Raw genomic sequence first — 19,963 nt, forward strand, 5'->3', positions numbered from 1 at the left:
TAATATTTACTGTTCATAAACAGTGTATGCACTGTGTATGTACTATGCATACACTGTTTATATATTAAAAAATATTAAAATGGATCCTACGACACTATTCATGTATTTAAAAATTATTTTGTTACCGTGTTTTCAGTTTTAGTTTTCAGTTTCAGCAAAAATAAGCTCAATTCAAACAGACCCAAAAATAAACATATAATATTAAGAAAGAAAGAATGAGTTTGAGAAAGTAAGTTCCATGAGAAAATGTACATCCTTGGCATAAAGCTCAGCAGAGAGGTTCTTGACAGCTTGATGAAGATCCTCAGTTAATGGGTTCTGTTCCCCTCCAATGGAGAACTTTTTTCTACGTATCTCTTCAATGTGTTCTCTCGCTGCATCCGCCATATCTGTACACACACAAAACTGAAAAACCAGAGATTTCTGCTTTTGTTTACACAGAGAGACAGAGAGAGAGCAGAGTGTGAGAGAGTGTGAAATGTACACACATATATAGAACTCTACGTGGAAGGTGCTGACGAAGCTTACTTCTCAACGAAGTAGAACAAAGAGGCTGAGGTTGCCTTTTTTTTTTTTTTTTTTTTTTGCTAAAAGGCTGAGGTTGCCTTTTGAGAAAAGTTGAAAAATGCTTTTTTATTTTTTACTATTATTTACGAGTTTTATTCCACTTTTTATTATTATTTATAAGGCATACTATATGCTGTTCCAAACAAAGTCTCAAGCGATGAAAGAAAAGGGTCCTAGGAATGTACGGACAGTGGAGCTTTTCACACTGATTCGACCACCTGGGTCTCGTCTTTTTTTGTTTTTTCTTTTTCATATTTCCAAAGATGAGAGCATAGTTGTCAGTATCGTATGATACGCGATACGTATAGTATCGTGTGGAAAAAGTTCCGTATCGTATCGGCGTATCGTAAGTGCTCATGAATCGTACGATACAATGTGCGTATCGTATTGTATCGTAAAATCGTACGTATCATATGATACATAGACAAATGCTTTAAAATGAGATTTTTTGTTAAAATTTGTACTTTTATTTGAATCTAACAAGTTGTTAGACTTGTTTTTAGCAAAAAATTATTAGTTTACTTAATTTAGCCTACTAAAATAACATATTCATAAGTTTTTTTTCCCTCTCTCCTACAATTGGACTATATAGTACACACTTACCTTTTACTTTAATATTAAAAAAAAAAAAATTTATCGTTATTGTTATAAGTCCAAGAAACTAGAATGCCAAAAAAAATTATTAAAATAAAAAGAACAAGAAGAGAAAGTAAATGTTAATGACGAATAACGATGAAGAAAATTTTAATAAAGAAATAAATTTGCAAAATTATAGACATGATGATAACATTGACTTAGATAGGGTTGATTAGGCAATTTGATGAATATGATGAAAATAAATTATTATTTTTGGGTCATTTGTAATATATTATCACTTTTGAATTTAAGTAATTTGAATGTGTATGTTATAAACACATGCTAGTTTGATTTATATAACTAGCTTGTTAAATATTATTACATAAGTGATGAATAATTAGTCATTAGTTGAATACATTCAAAATTTATAATAAATATACCCTTTATATATGTATATTTATAATTTTTTATTAATTTTATTAAGTGTTTGTGTATCTTACGATACACGATACGATACGATACACGATACAAAAAAATTAAAAATCGATTCACGATACGATTCACGTTTTGACAACTATAGATGAGAGAACTTGGAATCATAGTGGACGACTGAGAGACTTTTGGATTTTTTTTTTTTTTTTTCTTTTGCAAAGAGAGACTTTTGGACATTGATTTGATTGGTCTCTTTTTTACTTTTCCTAGAATATTGTCATTTATTTATTTTCATCACTCCTGTGGTTCTTTTGGTTTTCCCAACGTACGATGCAATTATTGACGTGACTGCTAGTTCTAAGTTTTTTTTTTTTTTTTTTTTGTTTTTTAGTAGAAGAACGCATATTAGCGCAGGCATCCAATTCCTTATTTTCCAATAAATCTTTATCAACATTTTTGGCCTGGTCCCACAGCACATTGCATTGTTAAGCAAGCTACAAAATTTTTGTTTCTGTGGGGGAGTAGAATCTAATGCAGCTCACTGGAATTGGATTTGGAAAACTGCATGTCCTCCAAAGATAAGAATTTTCATATGGAAATGCTTTCTTAACCGTCTCCCTACAAGATCTTTTTTATCTTGCATCATTCCGGGCTTTCCTAACTTTTGTCCTCGGCGTCTCTCTCCTAAAACAACTTTACATATCATTCGCGATTGCCCATGGGCTAAAGATTTTTGGTTGTCTCTTCCTAGAACTAGATCTTTTCTCTTTGGATCTTCAAGCATGGCTAAGGGTTAACATCACTAAACACCAACTCTATAGCCCCTCTTCAATCCCATGGCATTTTATTTTTGCAGAAGGCCTTTGGCAATTATGGCTTGCTTGAAATAAGAGAATTTTCTCTCCTCCTTCGAATTCTCTTAATCATCTTCTCCACAAAACTTTAAATCTTACTTTGGAATTCTTCCACATCATATCTCCAGGAAAAACTAAAACATCTACATGTGTCAAATATATTGCGTGGCAACCCTCTCTTTTTCCTTTTTCATCGCTAAAAACAGATGGCAGCTCATTAGGTAACCCTAGTATTGCAGGAGAGAGGGTGTTATCAGTAATCACTTGAGAAAATGGGTGGAAAGTTTTTCTTGTCATATCGGGATTGCTTCTAAGCTTGTGTCTAGTGAAAGTTTTCACTGGACACATTGGATCTTGGACACGTGTTCAAATCTTGCCGTGTTCAGTGAAAATTTTCAGTGGACACAAGCCAAGGCTGAATTGTGGGTTGTTGGACAGGGTTTAAATACTACTTGGAACATGGGTATTAAATTTTTAAATGTTAATGTTAATTCCACTTTGTTCTTACATGTCTAACTTCTTCTGGGAACTTGGCTTCAGAATTGTTTTCCATAATTCCTGATTGCAGGTTGCTCCTCAACAAGGAATGGGTGGTCCATCTACATCACATATACCGTGAGGCAAACTCTGTAGTGGATGGTCTTGCAAAGAGGGGGAGGATGCAAGCTAGCTTTTTGGAAATGTTTACTAATTGTCCATCTTTTGTGTTCTATAAATATGTATGAGACTTTTTGTGTAGAGGGATTTCACATGAGTGCTCTTTAGTTCCTATAACTGGACACCTCTCACGGTGTCTCTTGGACAAATCTGATGTACTAACTTTTTAGTATAAATAAAATTCCCTTCTTACCTTCTTTTTTTTTTTTTTTAGCTGAGATAAGAAATTTATTTTATACTTCGTTTATTTTGATGGAATATTTCATATATATATATATATATATATATTTAAAATTTTTTTTAAAATATTTTATACTCCATTTGTTTTTAATATAAATAAAATTCCCTTCTTACCTTTTTTTTTTTTTTTTTTTTTTTGCTGAGATAAGAAATTTATTTTATACTCCATTTGTTTTGATGGAATATTTCATATATATATTTTAAAATTTTTTTAGTATTTGTTAATATAAAAAAAAAAAGGAAAAAAAAAAGTTAATATAAATATATGGCTTACTTTTTAGAAAACAACATTATTTCATGGTAAGCTAAATAAGGGAAGTTAAGAACTCTGTTTCAATACGTTTAAGATGGCTATCAAATATAAGAAAATGAGATAGTTTTATAAAAAAATATTACTTGAAAAATGACTTATTTTCTAAAAAACTTTAATGTTAAAACAATCATTTTTTAGAAAACTTTAACGTTGAAACAAACCTAGTGTAATTTTTTTTGAGATCAATCTATATATATAATTGTAGTTGCACGATTTTCCTGGCCCAACTTATGTTGATTAGGCTTTGGCCCAAAGCGCAACCCACAATAAATATTTGTAGAGGATGGGTCAAAGAGCTTAGCCTCAGTGAACTTGTTCGGACTAATGCATGGACAATATAGTTTGCAAAAAGAAAAACAAAAACACCGGAATTGATCTTTCTCAAGTCTGACTTTTATTTCTTTCTTTGTCCCTCATACAGTTTTTCCATCCCCTTTCTTTGAGGGACTCCACTACATTATATATCTCTCTCCTTTTCATCTCAACCTTACACCTGTTAATCATCCAAGCATCCACTTGAGCACCTGTCCCATCAGACGCCCTCATCAGACCCTTTGTGAGTTGCAGAGGCCAAGGCGGTACTGTTCAGGAGTCTTTTCCTCATTAATGCGGCCAAGAGGGTGGTTGTGGCGCAATTAATGTGGTGGTAGCCTTCTGTGAGATATTTTGGATTTAATTCATTTTATATGTTGGGAAGATGAGCTGAGATGGTTGGGGCAAGTTCCTCGTCTGGGCTTCGTGATGTCCGAGGAGGAGTTACTCCTCGGACAGGTTTCCTTGGCGCTATTGGGGTTGAATAGCGCGTTATATGAGGCTTTTCCTTAGACAGGACGCTCCTCGGACGGGCCTGAGTTCGGAATAGCCCATCATTTTTGGGCCGGGCCCCACAATAGCCCCTCAAAACTCCGGTTTTTATCTCCCTCCGAGGGGAAAGGCGGGGTTTTGATGTTTGTGAGTGGGGGGAAATAAGGAGATCGTGGGGCGCGCGTGCGGGCCGTTACTTTTGACGCGCTACAATTTACGAGGCGTGGCCATTAACTTCTGGAGGCGTTATGTTCCCTTCATCCAACGGCTTGGCGTGGATCGAACGGCCATCGTTTTTTCTCGTATTTTTAGGCAGGGATGATCTTTTCTCTCTCCTCCCGGCTATATAAGGCGTCAGAGGGGTTCAGTTCCTTCTTTCATCTGCATTTCGCAAACCTCAAAAGACTCCAGAGAACTCCATCGAATCCCAGAGATATACGAACACTTGCGTCCGTTACGCCGCCGTAGCCGTTCTTGTGAAGCGTTTCGTCCAAGAGAGATTTCCAGGCGTCCCCTTCAGCGTTTTGTGAAGGTACCAGTACATTTCGCTTTTCTCTCCGTTTCAATTCTCTCCTCGGACTTTACTTTTCCTCGTGGTCTCTACTTTCATTTCCCCCTTTCAGTTCAGATGGGTAGATTCGAAAAATTAGTTAAAACTCCAGCCGCTATGGAGGCCTTTAGGGCTAAATATCACATTCCCCCTAGGGTTGGGCTGCGATACTGTCCTCTGGAAGGAATATTGACAGATAGAGTTGTGGGAGAAGTCGTTATCCCCATGATTGCTTTCATAGAGGGAGGGATGACACTTCCCATGCGTAGGATCACAAGAGAATACCTGTTCAACCATAGGTTGACGCCGTATCAATGTGCCCCGAATATGTTCAAGATACTAGGCTGTGTAGACGTCTTAAACGAGCGGATGAATCTAGGCCTTACTTGGCACGATGTGGCTTATCTGTACGAATGTCACCGCCTCGGGGATGATGGGTATTATCTTAAATCCCGGAACGAGGACGTTAGGTTGATCTCTTGTCTTCCAGTTTCCAATAAGACCGTGAAGAATGACTTCCTCATTGCTTCTGGGGAGTGGTTCAACGGTATTTATTGTCCGACTCGGGCAGGAAACCCAGGTGCGGCGCTCTTAGGATTGATCCTTTTTGGGGAAAGGATTTAGTGTTGAGGGGTTATTTTTCTTGCTTTCTTTGTAATTGAAAAACTTCATGGTTTAACCTCACTTTTCTTGGTTCGTTTGCAGACAAAAGTCACGTTGCTCCTCGGATTAGCCTTGTGAACGTGCCAGCGCTGAACTATCTTCTCAGGTCGGAGATTTACGTCGCCCATGACGGACAGTTGCGCGCGGCCCATTTGGTTCTGGGTTACCAACCTCTGAGCAGCGCTTTTCAGGCGGTCGGTCACGCTATAAGGGCTGGCAGTCCGAGGCTGGCTAGAATTGACGTATCCCTGGACGGATTCCTAGCTGACCACGATTTGCCACCAGTTGTGTTGCCAGGTGTCAGAGATCCCTACTTAGCAGAGCAGCTACCTCCAGTAAACGAGCCTGGTGCTGCTGTTTTGGTTGAAGAAGAGGCTGAATCATCTCGTCTTTCCCTTGAAGAAGAGATAGATAAGTTTTACTTCGAGGAGGAAATTCAGCAAAACCCCTTGGTGGAGTTTTCAGACGAAGAGGTAGAGCCCATGGCAGGAAAAGGAAAGACTTTAAAGGAGCTGATGTCCTCCCGAGGGAAGGGTCAGTCATCAAAAGTTCAGCCATCGAAGGGACCAAGTCCATCAAAGGTCAAATCCCTTCCCCCTGTGGTCCCCTAGGGCGTCTCGGACCCTGGTCTTAAGGTTAATCCGGACCTGAAGAAGAAGAGGTCGGTTGACACTACTGAGGAAGGTGAGGTGATTGCCCAGCCAACCAAGCAGCAAAAGACTACGAGGGCGCCAAGGAGCAGAAGGGGTAACTCCTCGGAGAGCCGGGATGAGGAGAACCTTGCTGACGTTCGTGCCTCCCCTCGTGTGTGGAACCCCAAGCTGGAGCTGGATGGGGTTGCCATCACCTACAATGCTTCGGTCCGAGAGTATAACCGAGGCCGGGCAGGGTACGTGGCGGATGCTTTAGAGCAACCCCTACTCTTTCCTCGGGACATGGAGGCCTATAGGCGATTCTCTCAGCCCGAGCTCTTCCTATCCCTAAAAAGGGATCTCGCGTTGGTAAGTAATCCTTCTACTGTTTTATCAATTTGTTTATCCTCGTTAGATTTCTTTTTCAAAGCAACCTTGTTTCGTTCGCAGATTACTCAGCAGGTGTTCGTGGCTGATGAGTTTTGCCGCGATAGCCGTAGTCGGGTTGAGGCTGAGACCCAGGCTCGGACGGAGGTGGAGAAAGCCTTGGGGTCCCTCAAGCACGAGCACCTTAAACTCACGGATGAGTTCAAGGTGTCGGAGAACCGGCGAAAAAGTGCAGAGGCTGGTTTAAAGAGTGCCGAGACTCAGGCGGAGGATCAGCGCAAAGAGCTGTACACAACGCAGCTTGACCTCGCCACCGAGAGGCAGGTAGTGCAGGATCTCAGGACTGCCTTGCAAAAGGTAGAGGATGAGCTGAGGCTGGCAAAGGAGGAGGCCCAGCTGATCCGAGAGGCCACAGAGGCTGAGAAGAATGCTGCTCGCCAGCTCGGGGCCGAAGAGACTGAGGCCAGGCTGTCTGAGGAGATCCCTGAGGTATGCAAGGAGTACTGCGATATTTCATGGGCTCGTGCTCTCGACGCTGCAGGAGTTCCTGCGGATTCGGCACTAAGATTGCCCGAGAGCATCTTCTATCCTCGGGAGATCCGTGCGAATCCTGAAGACGCCCAAGTGGCTTTAGAGCAGGACCTGGCGGTGCCTGATGCCGTCCTTGTGCCTGATATGGCGAAGGATCCTGCCGCAGACTCTACCATCGAGGTTCCTCCTCCTCAGCCCGAGCAGAAAGAAGATCCTCCTGCTCAAGCCTAGCCTTTTAGGCTTTCAATCTCTGTAAATAGTTTTTATTTTTTATTTTATTTCATTTTTCTTTTAAATGAGAGTTATCCTATTTTTCCCTTTTTTGTAAGGACCCCTCTTTCTAATGTACTCGGAATATTAATATAAAATGTTCGTTTTGCTTACTACGGATGTGCGCTAGTATTGCTCTTTTTTATTTCGAACATTTGCAACAAGGTAGACACAGGTCATTAGTCAAAACAGAAATGGGTTTTTGGCGCTGCGTGTTTGATGATTGCGATGGTACTAAACTGCGCACACGCATAAAAATGATTTTCTTTAAGTAATAATCTCCCAATCTATCACAAGTAATAATTTCCCCAAAAGTCGGTGGTCCGAGGAGCCAGGCAGGACTTAGGTTCTGCTTAAAACTATGAATTGTCATGAGTAATAATTTCCCCAAAGCCTGTGGTCCGAGGAGCCATGCAGGACTTAGGTTCTGTTTAAAACTTATAAATAATTGGCTTAAGTATTAATTTCCCCTAAGTCTGTGGTCCGAGGAGTCATGCAGGACTTAGGTTCTGTTTAAAACTTATAAATAATTGAAATGTAGACTGGCAAGCGGCAAATAGTCATAAAAGAAAACGTATGCTAAGCCATTCTTTTTAATAATAATACCTCCTGAGATTATTTACATTCCATGGTCGAGGTACAGTTTTTTCATCCAAATCTTCTAGGTAGTAGGCGCCTATTCCGGCCACGGATGTGACACGGTATGGTCCCTCCCAATTGGGCCCCAACTTGCCCCAAGAGGGGTTCTTTGCGCTGCCAACAATCTTCCTCATCACGAGATCACCTGGACCTAGAGGCCGCAATTTGACGTTAGCATCATTCCCTTGTCTTAGCTTCTGGTGATAATAGGCCATGTGAATCGTGGCCTTTTCCCTCCTTTCCTCGGCTAGGTCCAGACTTCTTCCTAGCAACTCATCGTTATCGCTTGGGGTAAACGAGCTAGACCTCAACGTGGGGAAATTGTTCTCGATCGGAAGCACAGCCTCAGCCCCGTAAGTCATTGAGAAGGGGGTTTCACCGGTCGAACGCCGCGGCGTTGTCCGATAGGTCCATAAGACGTGCGGTAGCTCTTCTACCCATCTCCCCTTTGACTCATCCAGTCTTTTCTTCAATCCGTTCACTATGACCTTGTTTACGGCCTCGACTTGCCCATTTCCTTGGGGGTATGCGGGGGTGGAATATCGATTAATGATCCCAAACTCACGGCAATACTCCCTAAAATTCTTGCTGTCAAACTGAAGACCATTGTCGGAAATGAGTGTTCTCGGAGTTCCAAAGCGGGTGATAATGTTCTTCCAGATGAATTTCTGGGCGTCCACGTCCCTGATGTTGGCCAAAGGTTCAGCCTCCACCCATTTAGTGAAGTAATCAGTTCCGACTATTATGTATCGCTTGTTCCCCGCAGCCTTGGGAAAAGGCCCGACAATATCAAGACCCCATTGCGCGAACGGCCATGGACTGGAGAGTGGGTTGAGAACCCCTCCGGGTTGGTGGATATTTGGGGCGAATCTTTGGCACTGATCGCACTTCTTAGCGTATTCCTAGGCCTGTCTCTGCATGTTCGGCCACCAGTATCCTTGGGTGAGTGCCTTGTGCGCCAGCGATCTTCCTCCGGTGTGACTTCCACATACCCCCTCATGCAACTCCTCAAGAAGAGACTCGGACTCTTCTGGATGTACGCAGAGCAAGTAAGGTCCAGAGTAGGAGCGCCGATAAAGTTTGCGGTCCTCTGATAGCCAAAAACGAGGGGCATTTCTACGTATCTTCTCGGCTTCTAGTTTTTCTTCCGGTAAGATATCGTCTTGGAGAAAATTCCTTATGGGGTCCATCCAACTGGGGCTCTGTCTAATCTGATGGACCTGGGTCGGGTTTCCGCTGATGGGACTGGCCTTGACTAGATCTTCGACTAGGATCGTTCGTGGCAAATTACGTGCCGAGGACGTGGCAAGAGTGGCCAGCGAGTCTGCATGAGTGTTTACGCTCCTGGAGACGTGCATCAGACTGAAGGATTCAAAGCTCGCCTGTAGCCGTTTGACTTGTCCCAGATACTCTTGCATCCTAGTATCTCGAGCTTCTAACTCTCCCATCACTTGTCCGACCACTAATCTGAAGTCCGAGAAGGCTTCTATTACTCTTCCACCCAATCTTTGAACCATTGCCATTCCTTGAAGTAAGGCTTCGTATTCGGCTTCATTGTTCGTAGCCGAGAAACCGAGTCTTAATGATTTTTCAACGACAGCGCCGTCCGGCGATATTAAAACTATCCCAACTCCTGATCCTCTCTGGTTGGCCGCGCCATCCACGTAGACCTTCCAATGCACGGTCTCCCCGGCCGAAATTGCGCCAATCAGTTTTCCACCCAGGTCCTTCTTCTCGGTCATCGTTTCTATAGAGGGCTCAGCAAACTCCGCTACCAAGTCTGCGAGGACCTGCCCTTTGACGGAGGGTCTGGGCATATATTTAATATCAAAAGCCCCCAGAAGAGCACTCCACATGGCGATCCTTCCTGTGTAGTCAGCGCTTCGAAGCACGGCTCGAAGTGGAAGCTGGGTCAGAACAATGACCGTATGCGCCTGAAAGTAATGAGGAAGCTTCCGGGTTGCATGCACTATTGCCAGAATTGCCTTTTCTAAAGGTAGGTATCGCACCTCGGCCTCATGTAGTGATTTGCTCACATAGTACACCGGTCGCTGCACCCCATTATCATCCCGTATTAATACCAGGCTTACGGCGTGGGGAGCTACGGCGATGTAGGCAAACAGCACCTCGTCTGCCTCCGGACTGGACATGATGGGTGGTCGGGACAGGTAGTCCTTAAGCTGCTAGAAAGCCTGAACCAATCCTCCGACCATTTAAACTCTTTCCACTTGTTTATCAGGAGGTAAAAAGGCCGACATCGATCTGCCGATCGTGATATGAACCGGCTTAATGCCGCAATCATGCCAGTGAGCTTCTGCACCTCCTTCGGGTTCCGAGGAGTCTGTAGACTGTTAATGGCTTTGATTTGGTCAGGACTTACTTCTATTCCTCTATGGGTGACCATGTACCCTAGGAATTTCCCAGACCCGACCCCGAATGAACATTTGGAGGCATTCAGCCGCAACCGGTGCTCCCTTAAGATAGCGAAGACTGTTCCAAGGTCCTGCACGTGCTCGGACACCCTTTTACTCTTCACAACCATATCGTCTATATACACCTCAATGATCTTGCCCAGTTGTGGCTCGAACATCCGAGTCATCATCCTTTGGTAGGTTGAGCCCGTGTTCTTTAGCCCGAATGGCATCACCTTATAATGGTAATTTCCGATGGGCGTCATGAAAGCCGTTTTCTCTTGGTCCTCTAGTGCAAGGGGTATCTGATGATAGCCTTGGAAGGCGTCCAGGAAGCTCATTCGAGGGTGGCCCACGGTTGCATCCACCAACCGATCGATTTTGGGTAGAGGGAATGGGTCCTTGGGGCACGCCTTGTTCAGGTCCGTGAAGTCCACGCAGACCCTCCACTTCCCCGTCTTCTTCCTTACCACCACTGTGTTCGCCAACCATTCAGGATAAAAGACCTCTTTGATAGCCCCTGCTCTTTTCAACTTAGCCACCTCGTCTCTTACGGCATTAGCGTGTTCTTTTGAAGGGCGTCGAGGTGGTTGCTTCCTAGGAGTGGAAGAGGGGTTGACGTTCAGGTGGTGGCAGATGAGGCTGGGATCAACTCCAGGGGCATCGTAGGCGTCCCAAGCGAATACGTCGACATTTTCTCTGAGAAATCTGACCAGTTCCTCCTTTTCCTAAGAGGGCAATTCAAAGCCGACCTGAAAGAACTTCTCCGGGTCGTTGCTGACAGCAACCTTATCTAAACCTTCACACCTTATCTCCTCGGCCAGCCCCTCGTCTTGCTTTGCCGAGGAGGCTGGTTGCTATAAGCTCTTTGGGACCGAGGTCTCGACCAAGGGCCGATGTAAAATGGCAGCCACCACACACTTCCTGGCCACGGCCTGATCTCCTCGGATCTCTTCCACTCGTCCTCTGGATGGGTATTTCACTTTCTGGTGAAGTGTGGAGGTCACGGCCTCTAGGCTGTGGATCCATGGCCTTGCAACTATCGCGGTGTAGGGTGAATAAGCATCGACCACGATGAAATTCATCTCCACCACTTCCGCCCCAGTCTGTACGGGCAGTCGGATTTGCCCCTTTGGCGTTACAAGCTTCCCCTCGAAGCTGAGGAGGGGGGAGTCATAAGCTGTCAAATCTTCCGGCTTCAAATTCAGCCCCTTGTATAGGTCGGGGTACATTATCTCCACCGCACTTCCAGAGTCTACTAATACCCTTTTCACATCGAAACCCCCAATCCGTAAGGTGATCACCAAGGCGTCATCGTGAGGTTGAATTGTTCCTCTCTTATCCTCATCCGAGAATCCCAGTATCAAAGAGCTTCCCTTTTTTATCCTTTTGGGCTCCCTTTGCCTGCCCTCGGAGGGAAGGCGGTCCACAGCTAATACCCTGGGGATGGGTGGCCCAGTTCTTCCTGGTGCAGCGAGGATGACATGTATCGTCCCGGTGGGGGGTCTTAAAGACACGTCCCTTCGAGGCTCTTGTGTCGCTTGGCCGGGATGGCCGCTCGATGGGTGCAGCAGGTGACGTAGCTTTCCTTCAATGACCAATTGATCCAGGTGATTCCACAAATTCCTGCAATCCTCAGTAGTATGCCCGTGGTCCTGATGATATTGGCAATACAAGTTCTGATTACGATTGGCAGGGTTTCCAGCCATCTTTCCCAGCCATCTGAAATAGGGTTCATCCCTTACTTTCTCCAGTACTTGTTGTACCGGCTCTCTGAATACGGCATTCACTGTTTGCGGGTTGCTCTGCCCAGCCTGTCGCGGAAAATCTCTCCTCGGCTGACCAGGATTGTGACGTTCCGTCCTGAAATCATTTGCTTTAGGGGGGACAACCTTCTCCTTCCCCTTCCCTTGCAGCTGATCCTCCTCCACCCTTTTGTACTTGTCGATCCTATCCATTAGCTGTTGGACGTCAGTAACTGGCTTTCCGGTGAGGGATTTCCTCAAGCCATGCCAGGTAGGGAGGCCGCTTTTGAACGTGCTGATAGCAACGTTATCATGGTTGTCGTCTAAATCGTTATACACCTCCCAATACCTATCCGAGTATGCTCTCAGAGTTTCTCCTTCATGCATGGACAAGGACAGTAGCGAACTGAGCGGTCAAGGGACTCTGGTGTTTGTAATAAAACGGGAGCAAAAAGCTTGAGTGAGCTACTTGTAGGAGCCTACGGAGTTTGTCCTCAGGCTGTTGAACCACCTCATTGCCATCGATCCCAAGCTGGATGGGAAGATCTTGCACATTAGGGCTTCGTTTTGCGAATAGATCGCCATTTTCTGGTTGAACTGACTCACGTGCTCTACCGGGTCTGTTCTGCCGGTATAGATGACGAATACCGGTTGGTTGAAGCGTCTTGGCAGCTTAGCCCCTTCGATTTTACTCGTGAAGGGTGACCTTGAGACCTGATCCAACGCCTTCTTCATGGCGTCGCTCCCCGAACCTTTGCTGGATGGGCTCTCATACTTCCGTACTGGGCGTGGTTCCTTTACGTAAGAAAAGGTCTCGCTTGGGGGGGTCCTTGACCTTCGTCTGTAACTCATGTCCTCCGCATTAGAAGACTCGCCTGAGTCTGAGGGAGATCATCTTCGCTGTACACGTCGTAGCTTCCTTTTTAGGTCATCTATCTCTCGCTGCATGGCCTGGTGACTATTTCGTCTCTAAGACACGTGACTTCCTATCTCAGTGTGACTCTGACTCGTCCGGGTGGTATGCACACTCCCCTCACGATTCCCCCTGCCGTCTGGGTTGGTTGGGTTATTTTGCCTCTGGGACTCGGCGGGTCGTGTCCGCTGGGAGTTAGCTTGGTGAGGATCTTCCTGGTGTGGATCTAGTTCTTCCATGCTCGACCGTTGCACTAGCTGATGCCTTAGCTCTTCCCACAGACGGCGCCAATTGTAGTTGCACGATTTTCCTGGCCCAACTTATGTTGATTAGGCTTTGGCCCAAAGCGCAACCCACAATAAATATTTGTAGAGGATGGGTCAAAGAGCTTAGCCTCAGTGAACTTGTTCGGACTAATGCATGGACAATATAGTTTGCAAAAAGAAAAACAAAAACACCGGAATTGATCTTTCTCAAGTCTGACTTTTATTTCTTTCTTTGTCCCTCATACAGTTTTTCCGTCCCCTTTCTTTGAGGGACTCCACTACATTATATATCTCTCTCCTTTTCATCTCAACCTTACACCTGTTAATCATCCAAGCATCCACTTGAGCACCTGTCCCATCAGACGCCCTCATCAGACCCTTTGTGAGTTGCAGAGGTCAAGGCGGTACTGTTCAGGAGTCTTTTCCTCATTAATGCGGCCAAGAGGGTGGTTGGGGCGCAATTAATGTGGTGGTAGCCTTCCGTGAGATATTTTGGATTTAATTCATTTTATATGTTGGGAAGATGAGCTGAGATGGTTGGGGCAAGTTCCTCGTCTGGGCTTCGTGATGTCCGAGGAGGAGTTACTCCTCGGACAGGTTTCCTTGGCGCTATTGGGGTTGAATAGCGCGTTATATGAGGCTTTTCCTTGGACAGGACGCTCCTCGGACGGGCCTGAGTTCGGAATAGCCCATCATTTTTGGGCCGGGCCCCACAATAATAATAGGTGAAGTTGAGAGAAACTCAAATTAGAATTTCAAATTAGAGTTTCAATTTTGCGTCATGTATTCTAAATTATTTATTCTTAAATATTTTTATTTCTTAATTTTAGAATCAAATGTGGAATCATACATAAATATTCATCAAAGTGAGTTATTAAATACAAAAACCAAAGAGTTTAGAATAAATGAATCGTAGAAAAAAAAAAAGTGCTTCACAATAATTTAAAAAAAAAATAGAAGATTTACATTTTATACCTAATAATATTCTTACAAAATTTTTTAAAGAGTTAAAAAAAATATAAAAATGACTATTAATAGTATTTAAATTATATATATATATATATTTATATATTATATTATGCATCTTATTGTATATTTTTAAGTGCATCCATGCATATGCATGGGGTTACAAGTTAGTTTGATTTTAATTATCCTCTAATTTCTTAGTTTGAATTTGGACTCATTTTTTTAAACAAAAATTTTATTACATGATAGGTCCATTAAGTATCTATTTTCTTATGAATCTGGATTCTAGTAAAGTTTTCTCTTGTCAAATAAAAGATCCGAGGTTCGATTTTCACCTATACACCAAAAAAAAAAAAAAATAATAATAATAATAATAATAATAATTAGTATCTTGGTCTAATGATAAAGAGTTATCATCAAAAGTGAATATTATAGGTTGAAACTATTTCTAAAAAAAAAATTCAAAATGAATTTTCTAAGTGGGTTTGACATGATTTAAGTCACATTAGTTTTTATTTTATTCCTTTTTATTTAACTTTTTATTCCTTTTAACTTTTTTTTTTCTCAAAAAAAAAAAAAAAAAAAAAGTATGTTAAAGTATATGCTACAGATCAGGATAACAACTGCTTTAGGATAAGTTATCTATCCTAAAGAAGTCTTGATGTATTCGAATTCCTTGATGCCATCCTTCTTTTATACACAGAATATTATCTAATTGATGTAATATCTATATATAAATTACAAAAGCTCTCAAACAATTTTCAATAGAATAACGTTTATTCAAACAAATATGTTCTCATTCAGATCTGTTGTCATAGAGATATAGTTGACAATGTGTTATTGTCAAAGAGATATTACTCAACCAAGGTCCTGAACTAAAATGGACCAAGTGAAGGCTTATGATTCAGCGAATTGAAATTTCACAATCAATGTTATAGTTGTTGCTAAGAGCCTTATAGTTCAATTAGTTGACCTCTCCTAGTATTTTCAATGGAGATCATCTAAGATACAAACCGCTATCTCTCATTGTAACTATAGAGTTAAAAAAGAAAAGAAAAAAAAAAAAAAAATCTCTAGTTGTTGGTATTCTCACAAGTTCATTAATTAGATCAAAAGGCAATCGATGTCTCTTTAATGGGTTATTTTAAAGGTGGAAGGGTTATTAGACAAGAAGTCCCTTTTGACCTTATTGGTTTGTCATAGCTCTCTATGCTGATTAGCCGGTATGAAAGATAACTTCAAATAACATCCATAAAGGTGGCTCTCTACCATCTTTGTTTTGTAGATGGCTTGATGCATTTTGTTGCAGCTGTTGAAACCACTATCCTTGCAGTCCAGAGAGTTCTCTTGCAATTCGAAGACATCTTTGGTTGTTAATCAAGCTAGAAGTGAGTTGTATCTGATGTAATGAAGCAGAGAATTATGCCCATCTTGAACTTCAAGAAGGATCATTACCAGTTAAGTACTTAAGAAGACTTGAGAAAGTTTAGCTGCCCAAGTATCTAAGAGTAAAAGTTTCATTGTGCTGCTGGAATATTTGGGCTATAATTATGCTCAAGTTGGTTCTTTTAGAATTACAAAGAGTTGGCTTAATGTTTCTTAAAACCTTATGATATCTATAAGATCTTGGATTTGAGTTTTGAAAATCATTTTAAGTCACTCTCAAAAGATTCCTTCATGTAACAACCTAATGTGTGTATAGCGGAATTTACACATATCCAAGAGAATAATCAGTGCTCAAAATGGTATCTCAAAAAAAAAGAAAAAAAAAAAGGGGGAAATAGGATGCACGTTAGATTGTTGGACTGAGAAAAGCCCAATATCTTGCAGGAAAGACCTTGGACCTCATTAGGCCTGGAGGTCTAACGAGGCAATACTGTATTCAGTATGTGTTCTTTCTTTTCTATTTTCCAGTGTCAGTTGTTAATGTTACTGAGGCTTAGTGGCCCAATTTCCTTCCTACAATGCTGACCATTGATGTCAAATTGTCAACGGTCTTGGGCTTTGGCTGAGTATAATCCAACAGCATCGTCAACAAAACCTTGGTCCCAAAATTTAGAGTTAGCTGTGAATTTTTGACAAATTAGATTAGATTGACCACATAAAATTTTTTTCTCCATTTTTATCTTATTTAGATTCATGCTCTCCATTACTCTTTTAATTGATATGTCTTTTTATTATTATTTATTATTACTTTTACGGTGCTGTTATTTTGGCCTTCTACTTTTTTTTATTCTCTCAACTTGAATCGACTCACTCTTTCTTATCAGTTCATTACTTGCCATCCTTTGAATATGACCAAACCATCTTTTTCTCAATGTGGGCTACCACTATTTTTAAACGGGTTTTATCATTTTGATTCCTATCTTTTTATGTATTTTCACTTATCCATCTTAACATTCTCATTTCCACTATACTCATTTTATAGATATGTTGCCACTTACTCGCCCAACATTTGCTACCATAGATTATAGTTGGAGTATAGTTGGTTGTATTGCAATTCTATAAAATTTTCCTTTTAACTTAATTAATGTATAACTCTGTGCATATGCACGGGTATAATTAAAAGTAATTACACTTACACAATTCAAATTATACTTTTTTTTAGAAGACTTTCAAATTATACATGATATTAGCTTACACCTTTTTTAAACCATACATTTCTAAAATATGTAATGGTTTATCATTTTATATATGATTTAGAATTTAATTAGATTTAAATTTTTTAGTTTTTGCACCTAATAATTTACTTTCCATAAAAATTAAAAAAAATTAGATGAACACATGGCATAAAATTGGATTCTAATTGAAATCTAATTGAATTTGGACTCTTTGATTTTTACACTTAATAATTTACTTAGGATAAAAATTAAAAATTGGATAAGACACATGGTGCAAAATTGAGAATCCTATTGAAATATAATTGAATTTTCTTTGAGCTATAGCTATTAATATATATAGAGGTAACAATCACACAATACTTTTGATGCACTTCTCCACTTCATTCACCCTGCTCTTATCCTAAGATTCACAAAATCTTCAATTTCTACGTCTTTATTGATCCAAGTTGAACCCAAAAAAAAAAAGGGAAAATAACTTGAATTACAAATGTAAAAAGAGAAACAAACAAACCTGCTCCCAACAAAACCATGATAAGCATACCCAACAAGCTTGCACAGATAGTTCTAGCTACAATTTATAATATAACTAGTTATATGTCATTAAACAACGAAAATAATTTGAAAAGTACCTTTTTTTTAATTAAAAAAAAAAATCAGGGAAAGGACCTTTCAATGCCATCAAAACATTGAACATCATAAAAATCAAAACATCATAAAGAATTTATAAACAATGATCTTTCTGTTGACTCCTTATACTCTTAAACTCATTTACTGGTCCACACTTTCAATTCTACCAAAGGTTTAGGCTATCAAGCATCCATAGTCTTAAGTCATAAAGCCTTCATAGGCATCTCACCATAGTACACAACGTGACCACCGGTTATGGAATGAATTTTAATTATTGCACCCTACATACAATACAAACAATATATATATTTCTCCTTGCATATTTGAAAAGAAAGCCTAATATGAGATGTCAATGTTTTCACCAAGATAAATTAAAGTTATATTCAATCAACCATTTTTGTAACTTAATTCTATAACCATTTGTAATATAAAAAAAGTGGACAACATGTAAGGGATTTAATCAAAATATGCAAAAAAAAGAAAAAAAGAAAAAAAAAGAAGAAAAAAGTGGAGCTAATTGATTCACAAAGAGACCTGATCAGAGAGACTGAAAACATCCTTTCAATTTCTTTGATTCTCAAAGTTCAATTCCATCACAGAATTGAAAATCAACATCAAGTGATAGGGCTGCTTTCTCTTTGGGCAATTTTTTCAATTCTCTTTGAGCTTCTAAATGCAATGAGGCTGAAATTATTTTGAATTTAATACACCTATCCACAGAATTTCGGCCTTGGGAGATTTAACATACCCGATATAATAATTTTGGTTCAATTCAAGTACAAACTTCTGATTTCCTAATGAATTTCCAACTACATTACCAATCACTCTAAAAGCTCAAGCTAAAGAGACAAGTTACCTATTCACAAGTTCCAATAATCTCATTGTCTAATTATACACCAAGTTTTATTCTTATTTACTAATTAAAAAAATGCACTTAATTTTGTTAATTTAAATTCAAACAACCTCTCCTATGACTAGAAAAAGTATTTACGCTCTCCGTTTGTTTACTTAAAAAACAAAAGGAAAGATAGCAAGATTTTGAGCATTTCATGATTTTTTTCTCCTTTTGGGATTCTCATGATTCAACTCTCACCTTAGCTTGCTATCATAGTTTCAACAAGACAAGTAATAAGCTCACCTTCTTTTCCATTCTCCTCTAATTGAAAGACCCAAAATCCAAAATAACACAATCTAGACCATTTCTTTTTTTCTTTTTCTTTTTCTCCTCCTTTGGGATTTCACATAATGGAACTCTCACATCAGTGGAACTAAGTGAAAAGCTCAACAGAAGTAATAAGCTCACTTTCTTTTCTATTTTTCTCTTACCAAAAGACATCATTTCATAACAAAACTTGGACCATTTCATTAATTTCTTTTGTCACCTTCTGTATTTCTTATAATTGAATTCTTACATAAGTTAATAGCTTCAACAAGACAAGTAAAACGCTCAATTTCTTTTCCAGCTGTTCTCTTTCTAATAGAGCCAAAATTACAATGAAACACACATATAGATGTGATGTATAGAGGGCAGTGATATAAAAATTAGAAAAACTGACATTAGGCCAAAGGAAACAAAAGCAACCTTATAATCATTATGTGGCGTGCCATTAAATCAAAATTGGCTTCCTAATTACTGTTTACAATTCTTGTGGCTTGGGAAGCAAGAAAATAACTTTAACTCTAAGAAACACATTTTTCTAAAGAAGTCACACAATTTCAACAAAGTATGCAAGTTTCTTTTTTGTCCATTTATATTGGTAGAAAGAAATATAAAGAGAGTCAAATTACAGTTGAACTGAGTTTAAATCGCAAAGAGATCTCATTTAAACATCTACTATATCATTTCTCTTCATAATAACGTTATTCAGGTCTTATGAACCATAAAATTGCAACATTCCAGAACCAAAATAGGCCTAAACCACAAGGGGGTAGAATTGCCTTGCGTAGGATTCAATAAATCCTTGAAAAAAATAATCATACAATCCAATCTGATTAACACAATCTCAAGTATCATAATTTTCTCCACTAAAATCATTGACATCTGTGAGATGGATCATGTTGCATTATAGTGTCCCCAAGCCACACAAAAATATTGACCTAGCCCTAATATTGTTTGTTACAACTCGAGGAAAACAAAAGCCATATCTACAACATATTCCAAACAGACTAATAACATTACAATTAAGAACTCTTCTTAATCATGTATATAAGACAATATACACTCAGTCAATCCATACAATTTGAGATGCCACAACAAGTCATTTGATTGATTAAAAGTCAAATAAAGAACATAATTAAG

General features: G+C 40.3%; 1 long non-coding RNA gene across 1 annotated transcript; it reads left to right on the forward strand.

The window, feature by feature from the left end:
• Positions 1-2,079: 2,079 nt before the first annotated feature.
• Positions 2,080-3,278, forward strand: LOC126703570 (uncharacterized). Its single transcript, XR_007648129.1, has 2 exons — positions 2,080-2,892; positions 2,998-3,278. It is a non-coding gene; the product is annotated as an uncharacterized LOC126703570 (long non-coding RNA).
• Positions 3,279-19,963: the final 16,685 nt, after the last annotated feature.

The sequence above is a fragment of the Quercus robur genome, chromosome 10, assembly GCF_932294415.1.
Source record: "Quercus robur chromosome 10, dhQueRobu3.1, whole genome shotgun sequence".
NCBI classification, from domain to species: domain Eukaryota; kingdom Viridiplantae; phylum Streptophyta; class Magnoliopsida; order Fagales; family Fagaceae; genus Quercus; species Quercus robur.